The following is a 14,844-nucleotide window of genomic DNA, read 5'->3' as shown; positions in this document are numbered from 1 at the left end:
CCTACAAAGTTTTAAGTTGTAGAAGGATTACATATCAAAATAACATGATTTACAATAAATCAAATCTAGGTCTTATAAAAGGCTTAAAGGAGCTAGAAGCCAAGAATTTTCCATTCAGATTGAAGTTGCCACATAATGCATCCTAGTAGGAGATTATCTCGCTAAAGTTGGAATAAAATATAATTAATTTATATTATATGCATCAGTTGTTAAAATTAAAGGGTGAAGTGTTGGAATTTGGTCCTTGTGCATTCATGAAGAGTTGCAAAGAATAATAGTTAAGGCCTAAGCTAGATGTAGATGTCTATAAAAGCAATTGTATGATTATTCAAGAATTTATAATTCACTTGAAGAATTGCACGATAAGGATTAATAATATTTGATGTATTCAACACCTCTTTGAATGAAGGAATTTTAATTCATTTTTTCTATGATCCTTTGATCAAGTGGTCCTTGATCACCTAGTCAACAAGTGTTTGTAATTATTTTAATGAATGAAATGATTTATATTCTTTTTCAAAAATTTGTTTGTTTATTTAAATTTCTTCAACCATAACTATAACCATTTTTACAATCATTGTTATTTTCATTGCGAATTATTACTTTGTCTTCTTTATTAATGCCTAATTATAAATGAGTTAATTTTAGTGACAGTACATTACCAATTCATGTGGAATTTAGTTTTCCTAAAAGAAATGTGTATTTTCTATTAAAATATTATTTATATTCACCTAAGTTACAACATTTTAGAATATTAATCTTCTAGACTCTTTAATTATATTAAAGAAGCTTTACTTCTTTATATCTCTTAATTTTCTCACTTTTGAAGCTTTTGGCTAACTTTTAGTCCTTACATTTTTTCATTCTTTAGTAAAGGGAATTACTCTTCCCAAATTTCAAATTTGATTGTGGAATAGCCATTTTATTAGTGTGTACTTTTTCATTTATGATATTAAGGATAAAAATAATATGTTCAAATATTTTGTTTCTTAGATGACTTATTGTAGGCTTTTTAAAAAAAAATTCTTGAACACATTGGTTAGATCATTTTAGTAGAAATTGCGTTGAAATGACCTTGGTTTAGATGTGCATTGTGGTACATATATTATTTCTTTCATTCAAACATGATCTATATGATCATGTCAATTATATTAGAATGACTTAGGTCCTTAACAATTTTTTTCATATGGATGTGTGATGAAGATGACTTCTTAAAAAAATGGTTTATAATAAGATATATTAAATTTTGATTTTCACTATCTAGGTATTCAATGAACTACATATTTGGAATGTATAAATTGAGTAATATGAATTCTATTATTGAAATTTTTGAGATTAAATCTCTAAGTGCTTCAAATGTTCTTGTCAAACATGTTGAATTTGAGAGAAGAAAGAAAATTGTTCTAGTTTTTAGCCAAAAAGTGGACTCAAACTCTTGTTGGCACCATCATATTCTCTTTAATGAAAATTTCCTTCACCTCTCTTAATGAATATTATTATATTGTCAACTTTCTTCTCTCCAATCCACTCACTACTCTTCTCATACTCATATCTTAACTTCTTAAGAAATCCATTATTTTCCCAATTCTTTTCTTAATAAATTTATTTATAACAAATAGAAACTCATCTAGAAAGTCTTAAAAAGTTTCTATTCCACACACAGAGTAAAATAAAAGAATTCAAAAATTAAGGAAACATACCAAATTATAAAATTATGAGATTAGCAAATTAAAAAAAATATTGCATTTCTATGAGTATTATTACCATTATATAAGACTACTATCATGTTTTATATTAAATTTTTAAATATATAAGATAAGAGGTGAATAAGATATATGTTAAAATGGATGACTTTAAGAAATATAAAACTATAGTTAAAAGTTAAAAAAGAGAGGACAAAATCTTAACAATCGACTCTAATAGTCATATTATTTAACCCTATTTTTTTATTTTTTTTATTTAATTTATATTTTTCTTTCTTTATTGGTCATATTTAAAGTGGTTATCCAATTAAATATAGAGGTGCAAAAACCATTTATAGTTGTAGGGGATTTATGTTTCAACTCTAATCTTTAATAATCTATTTTTTACTATATTTTTCTTTCTTCTTTGTTCATAGTGTAAGTGGCTAACTTATTTATAAAGGTGTAGTGGTGGCTTATAGATGTATGAAAGACACATATGTAATAGTATCTTTCCAAAGCTTTCATGATCAAATAATTAAAACTATACATTTGTGTTGATAAATTTAATTATATTATTTCAAAATAACTATTAAAATTTTAACCATTATCTATGTATACATCACATAAGTCTTAATAATATTACTTTCATATTACAACAAAATTATTAATCACACATATGCATAGATTTCTTTTCTAGAAGTGTGTGTGTGTGTGTGTGTGTGTACATATATATATGTATATATATGTATGTATATATATACATACATATATACGTATATATGCATACATATATACATATACATATATGGATACATACATAGATACACACACACACACACACACACACACACACACACACACACACACATGTATATGTATGTATGTATGTATGTATGTATCACATAAGTCTTAATAATATTACTTTCATATTATAACAAAATTATTAATCACACAAAAGATTTCTTTTCTAGAATTGTATGTGAAGATACATGCATACATACATACATACATACGTATATGTATATGTATATGTATATGTATGTATGCATGTATACATATATATGCATGAATTATATATATATATATATATATATATATGTATGTATGTATGTATGTATGTATGTATGTATGTATGTATGTACACACACACACGCACACACACACACACACACACACACACACACATAAGAAATATGTACATATACATATATATGTATACACATTCCCACACTCACATACATACATGTAATTTTCATAGAAGATTTTTTATTCTTATAGTCAATCTTAACATGAAAGGTTGATATTTTTATGATAGAATGTAGATAAGATTAAGATAATATATAAATGATTTATAAGTTATAATATAGAGAATCAAATCTTGAAGATCAATCATTTTAGGTATATATTTCAACCCTAATCTTTAAGATTTCATTAATTTTACCACTTTTCCACTTCACTGATTGTATTGCAAGTGGTCATCCCATTAATTTAAAGATGCAATGATGATTTATAGGTGTAGGATATACATGTTTCAAACCTAATCTTTAATATTGTTGTTTTTTAAATTTTTTTTTGCTTCATTGATTTTTTTTAAAGTGGTCATCCTATTAATATAAAGGTAAAATGCTTGGTTGCAAGTGTAAGGGATATATGTTTCAACTTTAATTTTATTTATTCTAGTTTGACTATATTTTCTTTGCTTCATTGATTGTATTCTAAGTGCTTGCCCCATTAATGTAAATTTGCAATGGTGATTTATAGGTGCAATGGTTGAATATGTATGTAAGGGTGACTTATCAAAGGCTCAATAATCAAACAACTAAAATTCAAATTTATGTCAAAAACTCATGTTTTGTCATGCATTGAGGGTGGCTTATCAAAGACTTATTAATTAAGTAGTTAAATGTCAAATTGTGTCAAAGATTTATGTTTTTAATGTATTAGAAGTTAAAAACTTATGTTTTGAAGGTACAAATGTAACATTTTAATTAATCAAATGTATTATTATTATCTTAAAATAACATGTTACCACGGGATACAGTTTGTAAACCGAGAAGCAAAGGAGGTTTGGGAGTGAGGAAGATAATTGATTTGAACAATGCATTTCTCACCAAGATGGGGTGAAACATGATGAAGGAGGAATCCAATTGGTGCAATATCATGAAGGCTAAGTATCTTGGGAATCTTGAGCTTCTCTCACTGCACTTGGAGAAATGATCTCCCTAAGGGATCTAAATTCTGGGGAAATATTGTAAAGAACGTAACCCTTTTGAAAGAAGGTGTAAGGTGGCTGGTAGGGAATTGAAATCAAATCAACTTCTGGGAGGACCCATGATTTATAGATAAACCATTAACAAAAAAAAAATTTGGACCTCTTTGGAACCACCTTCAAGAGTAGAGGGGAGGAATGGTGGCTGATTTTATTTGCTCGAGGAGGAAGTGGAAGAAGGTCAAGCTGCGATAGAATGCTATAGTAGAAAGGGACTTGATAGAAGAGCTAAATATTTTGATAGAAGGGTATAGGATCCTTGGAAGAGACCAAAATGATAAATTCATTTGGAAGGCCACTCCAATGGGGGAGTTCTCTATTAAGTCTACCTATAAACTAATGTTTGAGAAAATTTTGGAACCCAATCATTGGGGGAATATATGGCTTAGTTATCTGATACATAAGATTAATATATTCTACTAGACCACTATCCATGGGAAAATAATCACTATAGACAACCTCATGAAATGGGGGTTCCAACTACCAAATAGATGCTACTTGTGTAAAATGGAGGAGGAGAATATTCCCCACTTGTTTCTGCACTGTAGGTATGCTTCCAATGTTTGGGGAGGCTTTTACAAAAGTTGGAGGTAGACTGGGTGTTTAATAAGGATCTGGAGCAATTTGTGAAGAATTGGCAAGGCCACTTTACTCACCCTTTCCTTATCAAGTTGTGGAAGGTTATCCCCCCATGTTTGCTAGGGTGTGTGGAAGGAGAGAAATAACAAGGTGTTTAGGAATGAAGAGAGAGAGGAGGAAAGTCATGATGGAAAAGATATATAAACTTATGGTAGAGAACATGAGTTGTAGCAAGTGGAGAAATTTGGCATTCCCCCAGGGAGAGCTAGAGGTTAGATTGGCTAGAGGCTGGAAATTGGAGGAGGGGATATTGGAGGTTGATAACTCCAACCTGTTGGCAAGGAAAAGAACAAGATGGGAACCTCTACCTCTAAATTGGGTTAAGCTTAATTTTGATGGTGTGGCCAAGAAGGAAGGCTCATGTGTGGGGTGGGGGAATGGTTCGGGATAGCAAGGGAAGGATGCTTTTGGTGTATTTTGGGAAGCTAGGGAAAGTTTCAAACAATACTATAGAAGTGATGGCACTGTATTGGAGTTTAAAGTTGGTGATGAGTGTGGGTTGGTGATGAGTGTGGGTTGGAAATATGTGGGAATTGAAGGTGATTCCAAAATTATCATACAAATTGTTAAAGGTAATATGAAGGAAAGAGGGTCTATAAAATGTGTGATAGAAGATATTAGACACCTATTAGCTAATTTTAATAGGTTTGATTTGAATCATATATTTTGGGAGGGAAATAGTGTGGCAAAGGCTATGGCGGTGTGAGGCCTAAAGGCAAAAGGACTAAGATGTTGGAGGGAATTTAATGCCTTGCCAAATTTGTTAAGAGATGTAGTGAACTAAGAAATAAAGAATGATGAATCCTAGTTGGAGAAATATTTTAAATTTTTGTATAATGCTAATGAGTTGGCAAAAAGGACAAAGCCAAGAAGGCCAGATGGCTAGGAGTGAAGGAGATGATACTGACAATATAAATTCCCATGGCCTGAAAAAGAAAGATCTTTAAATTTTGAAAGGAAAGTTTTTTTAATAATTTTCCTATGAGTGTGCTTGTACACCAGTAAGAGAAAAGGTTCAAGCTTTAAATGGTTTGTGTGTTTCAGGAATGATGGAAGAGATTGGGAGGAAGATGGTGGCATTTGACATGTGACTTTAACTTCTACTAAGGATGCTAATATTATTACTAATAATAATGGCCATTATTGTAGCCTGGAGGATTTTTGGCTTAAGTGTGGTGTCATTCTTAGCAAGAGTTTCTAGGTCTTGAAGAAGGTGAAAGGATTAGGGAAATTTGCAGAGATGGGTGGTGACCTTATGCACATTGAGCCAGCCATGGTCAAGGAGACTGTGAGGAAGCCACTAGTATGGTATATGTTGAAGGAAGGCAGGTTTGTGCCTTTTATGGAGGCTCTTAATGGGCATGATGAAAATTGTTCAATGCAATTTTTTAATCCCTAGGAGGACTACAAAGTCACAATAAATGACATATCATTCCATATCTCTGAGGAAGTCATTGCTCTAGCAACAGGTTTGGCCATGAAGGGTAGGAAGTGGCAAAAGGTGACAAGGGTGGTCAATGGAGTTTGTAATGAGGTCTGTCTGATGTTGATGAACTACCTAATACTGGAAGGGAGGTAAGATGTCTATTATTGCTACCACTTCCCCCTCCTAAATTAATTTTGCCACTATGATTTAATTTCCATTCCTTTTTTTCTGTTGCATGATTTAGAAGACACATTTGCTGATGTAAAAAATAAAATGAGAAAAGGGGTTAATTTTACCATTTTAAGGGTTTATTTTTCATTTGTATCGATTCCACCTTGCCTTGGTCCCCCCTAGGATAGTGGAGGATGATATTCCATCTCATCCCAACCCCTGACCCCAATTGGTTCCCCTTAGGATCACAGGTCCTAGAGCTCCTACCCCACAATCTTCACCTAGTAGGTCCCCTATGGAATTAAAGCCCACTCCTCTTGGGAAATAAGGGAGATAGGATAAAGGGAAAGAGAAAGAACTAGTGAAGTTGAAGGAGGAGGGAAGAGGGGGGAGGAGGAGGTCAGGAAAGTTAGCTAAATCTAATGCTAAAAGAAAATTGAAAGAAGGGGCCTTGCAAGAGGAGGAGATGGATTTGGAAGACGTGAGTTATACCCCAAACAAAGAATGAAAGAGAAGGCTTCAACCTTTAGAGAAGGCAGAATGGAGGAGGAAGAGGAGATCTCGAATTCTTCTTGGTCTGGCTCGGATGAGGGGTTGAAGGAGAGAAAGATGTCACATGTTTCAGTAACCATCAGGTTGGGATGTGTGGACTTAATGAGGGACCAGTTCCCTGATATGGTGGAAAAAGCTCCCTCCTCCATAACAATTTTCTCCCCTGTTAAGTCTTTTTCCAAGGATAATGCTACCCCCCCAATTGTGTAGGAAGTTACTATGATGCAGGCAGATGGTTTTCCTGGTGACATGCAAGAAGTCAATGTGGAGATCATGAAGAAGGCTAGCAGTAAGGCCTGGGAAAGAATTCATGCACTAGAGGATAGAATGCGCCTGCTAACAAAGTTCACTATCAAAGTGACACATGTTGTTGCCACCACATTAAACCTACTCAAGGACTCGGACGGGGACCTGCCAAAGGAGGATACAAAAATGGTATTTGACTTCTTTGTGGAAGATTAGGCTCACATCCTCCTAGGGAAGAAAGAGGCTAAGAAGCCTTAATGGTTTTTTCTTTTATTCTTTTATGCTATTAATCTAGTGGTCTTTGAAGTTAATGGGGTTTAAGGCTATCATGCCTTTGTTTATATATTACTATAGCTTTTTTGGTTTTTACATAGGTAGTATGTATGTTAGGTCTGTTGATACTCTTTTAATTATGGATCATAACCTTGTTTTTAAAAACCCCCTAGTTTTGGCAGCTTTCAATTTAAAAACATATTACCACTAAAATATTGATGAATAGTGTCTTTTTAATCTATAGGTGCGACTATGAATCTTACTAACATATCTATCTTTAAATAAAAATTACATATTTGGACATGTATTTAGAATAGGAGACAAGACTCAACATAAAGGAAATCATAACAACTAAAACAAAAGTTGATTGTGTTGTATTGTGCCCATTCTCCTTTGTATGTTGTCATTTTTCATAAATCAACATGATTTAAATGATATAAACATCTTAAGAATGAATGGTATCTCTTAACATATTTTACTTATATTATTTATTTATAAAAGACAAAATATAGTACATATCATTTGAACATTAACTTAAGATATTACATATAAAAATTTAAAGACGTCCATACAATTTCAATCTTTGATGAAGATACGGGTACAATTGCAATTCTTAGACCTCAATTAAAAGAAGTTTGAATTTTGTTTAGTGACCTTTTTTAACCCTAGCCCAATGGCACTGTCTACGGGGCAACATATATGCACCATTATTCAATGGAAGTATAAAAGACTTCCACTATTTAACACTTGGGAGGAATACATATATGTTGACCCATATCCATTGGCTAAATACCCTCCATCTCAGAGTGGAAAAATTATAAGAAATGTTTGACAGTTGGCTTTCCCATAGCTAATGTTTCATCATTGTCTCCCAACGAGATGTACTCTGGTCTGACAAATGTATGTGAAAGCATGACGATTTATTATTTATAAACCAGGGAGGTGCCTCCCAAATGCACTAGGAGAGGCTAAAGTAACCAACCCTTATCACCAGTGCAAGATAATAACAATAAAAACTTGTGGCTGTTGCTACCTCAACATCATTTTTCTCTGGTACAGCAACTTCAACCTGAAAGTGTTTGCTGGCGAACACAAAGTGGTTTCCTTGGTATGCCTCCATAAATATGATTTGCTGACAGCTTATAATGATACAAGGTTTTGAATATTATCCAAGTTGCTAAGCATGCGTTGTATTATTTTATGTAATATTTGTGGCGGACAATAGTGTTAAATATATAAGTAACAGTTGAACAAAATTACTGGTTTAGAACTTGGCGGAACAGCAAATTCACTGAAATGTTAGAAACTTCATCAATAGCAAATAAATTGGTTGAGAAGAATATGGGTGACAAACCAATCAATTTGAGATTCAAAGTGGACTCAAATTGCACAAAATAAAGAGGTTTGTATTGCTGTTCGTTCACCACTACACACAAACCAGTCTTCCTTTTCTCTGTCCCATAACATAGACTCTTCCTCAACTTGTAGGAATTCTTAACAACTAATTCAACCAACTTTTTGTTGAGTTGAATACTTAGCCTTAAGAAAAAAAAAGCTTCCCTCTAATTCCCTAAACTAGTCTTTTATGTTTAAATATTTCAATTTTTGAATAACAAAGAGGCTTTATTTGAATATCTAACCTTTTCCTAAATATTCCATAAGGTCCTAGACCTATCCCATGCCCAACCTAAACTTCTAAAACCTAATCATTACAATCCAACCTTAGTGATTTGGACAATATCAGTCCATTATAATCAAACTTTTGGTCCTTTTAAGGACATTACAAACACATTTGATTCATTACATCAGTTTGATCAATTGAAAATCATTATAGACTTGAGGACTTGCCAATTAATCTCCTAACTTAGATTGTGCTTTCCATTCCTCTGATTTCCTTTGGATGTCTTTGTGGTCTTCATAGTCTACATCTCTTGATTGGTTCTATGTGGTGCTCCTGCACCACATCCTCTACAGGTTCAGAATCTAGTTGTGTTGTGTTTTGGTTAGCAGACATAGTGATTCAATGCAAACATAAGGAAAGAAGACAACGGAAAACAAGTGAAGATACCCCACCCCTGTTATATTGATTTCTCCAAGAAAAGGAATCAATAACCTCACCATTAATGTCAATCTGTGCATTGGCATCTTTGGACAGTACTTTAACTATTTGACAGAGATTACTGCAGATGGTCTCAGACAATATTTCTGTTAACCTTCATAATAATGTTAATTGCAGTTTCATAATTTAAATATATCACAATTTTACATTTATAACAATGTGACTGACATCAGGTTATGTCATATACACAGTTCTACCCGATAATGTCATATATACACAGTGGTGCCTGATAATGTCATATATGCACAGTTGTGCCAATGTGGGGGTCCTTTTATCTGCCAAATAATGCAAACAGAAAATTGCAAAATAGTGTGTGGTTGGCCATAGGATAGCAAATAGATGCTGAAAACTATAGTGGATGGATATTCAGTAGTCGTGGTATCTTAAATGTATATATCATATGAGGAGGGGGGCTAACTAGGTGGTACTTCTTTGGAGGTTCCCAAACAATTCAACCCATTTTGGGTGAAAAGCTTTGTGGGTTTGATAAAGAGTGGGGCAACAATGTCAAAATCTCTGGTTTGGGTACCCTTCTTTGTGTTATTTGCGGCGCAGAGTGCATTTTGTGCTAATATGTCACTGGATGCAGTTTGGCTTCTTAGATTCAAGGCCTCAGCAGATGGTGCACATGTGCTTGACCGGAGATGGAGGTCTAGAAATTACTGCAGATGGGTGGGAGTTTTGGGGTGTACCACTGAAGGAAGTCGTCAAATTGGTCTTGGAAAACATGCGGCTAAATGGTACATTACTTTGAACAAGCTTGATCAGTTGTGCATCCTTAGGCTTAACGGGAACTCTCTTACAAGTCCCATTCCTGATCTTTCAGGCCTAGTTAATTTGAAGAGCTTGTTTCTTGATCGTAATCTATTTTTTGGTTCCATTCCTGTGTCTCTTACTAGCCTACATCGTCTAAAGATTATTATTCTGTTGTACAATTTGTTGAGTGGCGAGATACCTAAGGGTATGGTGAGTCTACAGAGATTGTTTGATCTTCAATTGGATAACAATAGGCTTAACGGTACTATTCCCGCCTTCAATCAGTCTACTTTGAAGGTATTCAATGTGTCTCATAATGAGCTCAGTGGTTCAATACCTAGTACTCTGACTTTGTCTGTTTTGAATGCTTCTTCATTTTTAGGAAATGCAAGGCTCTATGGAAGCCCATTGGGTAAGCCTTGTCATGTAGGTTTGATGCCTCCCTCACAAGCTCCTGTTGTTACTATAAGCTCTTTAATTCAGGCAAGTTTAAGGCTGTCGATGAAGAGTAAGAAAAAAATAAGTGGGGGGAAAATAGTAAGGATTGTGGTAGGATCCATTGTGGGGTTATTGGTTGTGTTGTTTGTGGTTTTCCTTCTGAGCAGAAAAAGTGGGGAGCAAGAAGAAGAGGCTGAAAAAATTGCAGGCAAAAAGCATTCAATTGACGACAGTGGATTTGAGCAGTTTTATGACAAGACAATCAAATCTGACAAACCAAAAGTGGGGTTCTTAAGTTTTGTGGTGGAGAAACCCAAATGTATACCTTAGAGGATCTGCTTTGTGCATCTGCTGAAATCATGGGGAGGGCAACTGTGGGGACTACTTACAAGGCAGTAATGGAGAATAAGACGATTGTAACGGTGAAGAGATTGAAGAACTCTAATAAGATGAATAAGGAAGAGTTTGAGAGACGTATGGAGATGGTGGGCAAGCTCAAACATGAGAATATAGTTCCCCTGAGAGCGTATTTCCAGGCTAAGGAGGAAAGCCTGCTCGTTTATGATAATTATCCCAATGGAAGTCTCTTTTCACTTATACATGGTAAGTGCATTTCCCCAAATGGCTAATCTAGTTCATATTATTATTGGATCTCCTTTTTCCTAAAAAATTACATGGTCATGAGTTTGATTGCAAAACTTAATACTCCATTTCGTCCTCATTTCATAGAACAAATTCAATGACTATTGTCAAAAGTTTTAGAAGGAACATTGTGTCAAAGTATAATGAATGATTATAAGAATACTTTTTGCTAAATTGAGATTACCTTTAGCAGTGTCCTACAGAAGACACATTTTCTAACAAGAAGACAATATTTGATAATTTGATAATGTAGCAAACCATAGCATAAAATATGTTAGATATGGTACTAGAGGGTAGGAGGCTGTAGTGATATTTTACTTGGCTCTTTGAAAAATTTCCCATTGATAGAAAGAAATCTGAACAACTTCGGAAAATATGGACCAGGCAAACCTTATCTAGGATGTTAAGGCTAGATGCTTTAGATTCCAAGCAATAGAACATTGTATGGCTGCTTAATTCTTAATCAATCTAGGACTTTACATAGGTATCGTCCAAGTGTGTCTAGCGTAAATGATTCTTTAATGCTGATCTAGCCATCTGCTCTGATACTTGCATCCCACTACTTAGTTGCTAAAATTGTCACAGAAACTTTGAAATCTATACCGATTTCATGTTAGCACGCAGGTCGTAGAGGAATTTGGTAATTTCAATGTCGAAACCCATGAAGCCCCAGAACGAAAACAATCAAACATGTGATGTAGCATTCCAGATCTAGAAGGGAGGCAAAAAACTAATGTCAAAATATCTAAAGCCCTAGAGTGAAGAAAAACATGTGATCTAGTAATCCAGCTCTAGAATGAAGAAAATAATCCAATGTCAAAACCCCTAAGGCCCTGAAGTGAGGACAAATAAATGGCATGTAGCAATTCAGGTTTAGAAGGAAGAAAACAAACATATTATATGACAATAGATGTCTAAATTATTTTATTTATCAGGTGCTAGGTCTCAAAGAGGAAAGCCCTTACAGTGGACCGCCTACCTCAAGATTGCTGAAGACATAGCATGTGGCTTGGCCTATCTTCATCAGGCATCCAAATTATTTCATGGAAACCTCAAGTCTACAGATGTTCTCACGAGACAGGATTTTGAAGCTTGCATTATAGATTATGGTCTTACAGTTTTCGACATTGAGCAACCTAAGGACTCTACTCTCTTAGGTTACAGGGCCCCAAAATGCATCAATTCTAGCAAGAAGATGGGACCCAAATTGGATGTCTTTAGCTTTGGAGTATTGCTGCTTGAGCTTGTCACTGGGAAAATACCATTGCAGTCCTTCCTCAATGGACAAGCTATGGATCTACAAAGATGGGTTCGCTTTGTAAGAGAAGAAGAGCTTGCAACAGGGGTTAATACTGATGGCTTTGTTTTCGCAAATGAAAACTCAGAGGAGAGGCTGATCCTTCTTCTGAACATATCAATGGCATGTGTAGCTACATCTCCAAAGCGGAGGCCAACCATGAGACAAGTCCTCCAAATGATTGAAGAGGTGAACGAAACACTTGCAATTTCCTCCTAAAGACAGGAATCACCAAGATGGTATGAGAGCATTCATGACTCAATACCTCCGATGAATCCCGCAGATCGAGATTAACTTAGAACTAGCCAATTCCTTGACCTTATGTTTTCAAGTTCCAGTTGAATTCACTAAGGCTATCATAAATGCTATTTACTATAGACTGCCTTCGATGTCTTTTTGATGAGACGTATCATCAAATTGATCAGAAATCAGGTAGGTTATGTTGGTTAACTAGTGCTCCTTTTAATGTAGCTTTGATATATGATGAGTAGAAATCACTGTCTTGTTTGTTTTTAGGTGTTCTGCGGAATTATATACAGGATTGTTTGATAAGAAACATCAACATTATAATCCCCTCATATTGGAAGTATGCAGGTTAGTGTATATTATTGATTGATTTAGTCACATACTCTCAAATCAATTTTTTTTTATTTTTTTTGATAAATAGTCCTGTTCTATTAAAAATATACTAAGAATACAATTCACAAAAAAGGGGTCGGGGGATACAAGATCACCCCGCGAGAGAGTTCAAGCGGCCTAAGCCGAAGCTAAACACACGGCATCAGCTGGAAATAGCAACTATTCATCAAAAAAATAAAAAAACATATATAGCAACCTCAAGTTGCCAAAGCAGTGGCAGCCGAGGGGGGAGGATCATCTTTGTCATTAAAACCCCAATCATTGGTGGGATTGGGGGGTGGGCTGGGTATAGACCAGCTGTCATTAGGAGCAACAGCAGCAGGGGGATCAGTGGCAGCCTCCGCATCTTTGACCTTAGGCCGCGGAGGAGAGATCGTCAGCGCCAGGCGGGGCCATTTTCTAGCATTATCTCGACAAGCACGAGGAGGAGGAATGGGGGACCAGCCAAAGCCACCACGGGGTGGTGAGGTAGAGCGGCGCCTCCAACTACCAGCCCCACCACTGGGAGAGCGATAGCAGGAAGCCTGCGAGCGCAGAGTGTGCGAGTGGCGGCCTGAGGAGTGGCACTGCTGTCAACGGCCATGAGGCATCAAGGTGTCTGCCGAGGCATCGGGAGGTACTTGAGCCACAGTGCAAGGGGCATTGCCCCAGTGGCTACTCAACATTTCTAAAAATTGTGAAGAGGCCTTTCTCAATGTTTGTTTATAAATTAATTAGAATTAAGACAATATAAGACCATATTTATGGAACTCAAACCATAGGTTGATTTATAGCAATATTATTCATTGATTAAGATTGCTTCATAACATAAATGGTACTGATATTGCAAATGATAAAGACACAAGCATATGCATAGACATCCAGTACACCAAATATAGTTATTAAGACTAATCTTTGCCTAGTCCAAAAAATAAAGAGCTAAGTTGACTCCGATGTAACAATAGAAAAAAGTATATAATACTAATTGGCTTGTCTATTATGGTAGACATGAATATTTATTTCTACTGATAACTTGGTTATTGTCTTCTATAGCTATGTGAATACCACATATCCCCAAATAGTGGCTCTTAATCACCCCTTACTTCTTTTTTTGGTGTCTATAGGACACACAACAAAAGGAAACAATCCGGTTGCTTGTACATTTAATTGAAAAATGAAAAGATATAATTATATTGTATGAATCCTCACAACAATCAAAAACTGAACATGGTGATCAAATAATGTCATCTTCACAAGAAATTTCCTCATCTGATGGAATATATATCCCATCATTAACAGGACCTAAATCTACAAATAAATTAATATTATCATTTTCCTACTCTCTTTCATCTTCAAATATAGGTAAATTCAAATCAATAAACTCATCATCTTCATGGACTTGAAGCCCATATTCTTGCTCATGTCCTTGTGAATCTTTAGTAAACTAATCATGATATTCATCTTGGTCATCTGCATCATTGGCAATAAAAGTTTCATCATCTCTATCTTCGTCATCTATTTCTTCAAGGGGAACTTCTTCATCTTCAAGTAAATCATGGCCCTCTATGTCTTCAACAAATGTTACTCTTCGTCCTCTTGGATCAAAATCAATCACAAATGACCGTCCCTGCTATTCTAAATTAGGAATGAGGAATATTTGTTCACATTGATTTGGAAACACATAAGGTTCAGAAGTGGCTTCAAACCTAGATG

General features: G+C 34.9%; 1 pseudogene across 1 annotated transcript; it reads left to right on the top strand.

The window, feature by feature from the left end:
- Positions 1-9,884: 9,884 nt before the first annotated feature.
- On the top strand, positions 9,885-12,907 carry LOC149571595 (inactive leucine-rich repeat receptor-like serine/threonine-protein kinase At1g60630; annotated as a pseudogene). The gene is made up of 2 exons (XR_016359833.1): positions 9,885-11,177; positions 12,152-12,907. The product of XR_016359833.1 is annotated as an inactive leucine-rich repeat receptor-like serine/threonine-protein kinase At1g60630 (transcript).
- The last annotated feature ends 1,937 nt before the right edge of the window (positions 12,908-14,844 follow it).

This window comes from Cupressus sempervirens, chromosome 2 (genome assembly GCF_028749045.1).
Source record: "Cupressus sempervirens isolate cs-2001-9-10 chromosome 2, ASM2874904v1, whole genome shotgun sequence".
Classification (NCBI taxonomy): Eukaryota; Viridiplantae; Streptophyta; class Pinopsida; order Cupressales; family Cupressaceae; genus Cupressus; species Cupressus sempervirens.
Note: the sequence above shows the minus strand (reverse complement) of the source record. Positions and strands in the feature narration are given on the sequence as shown.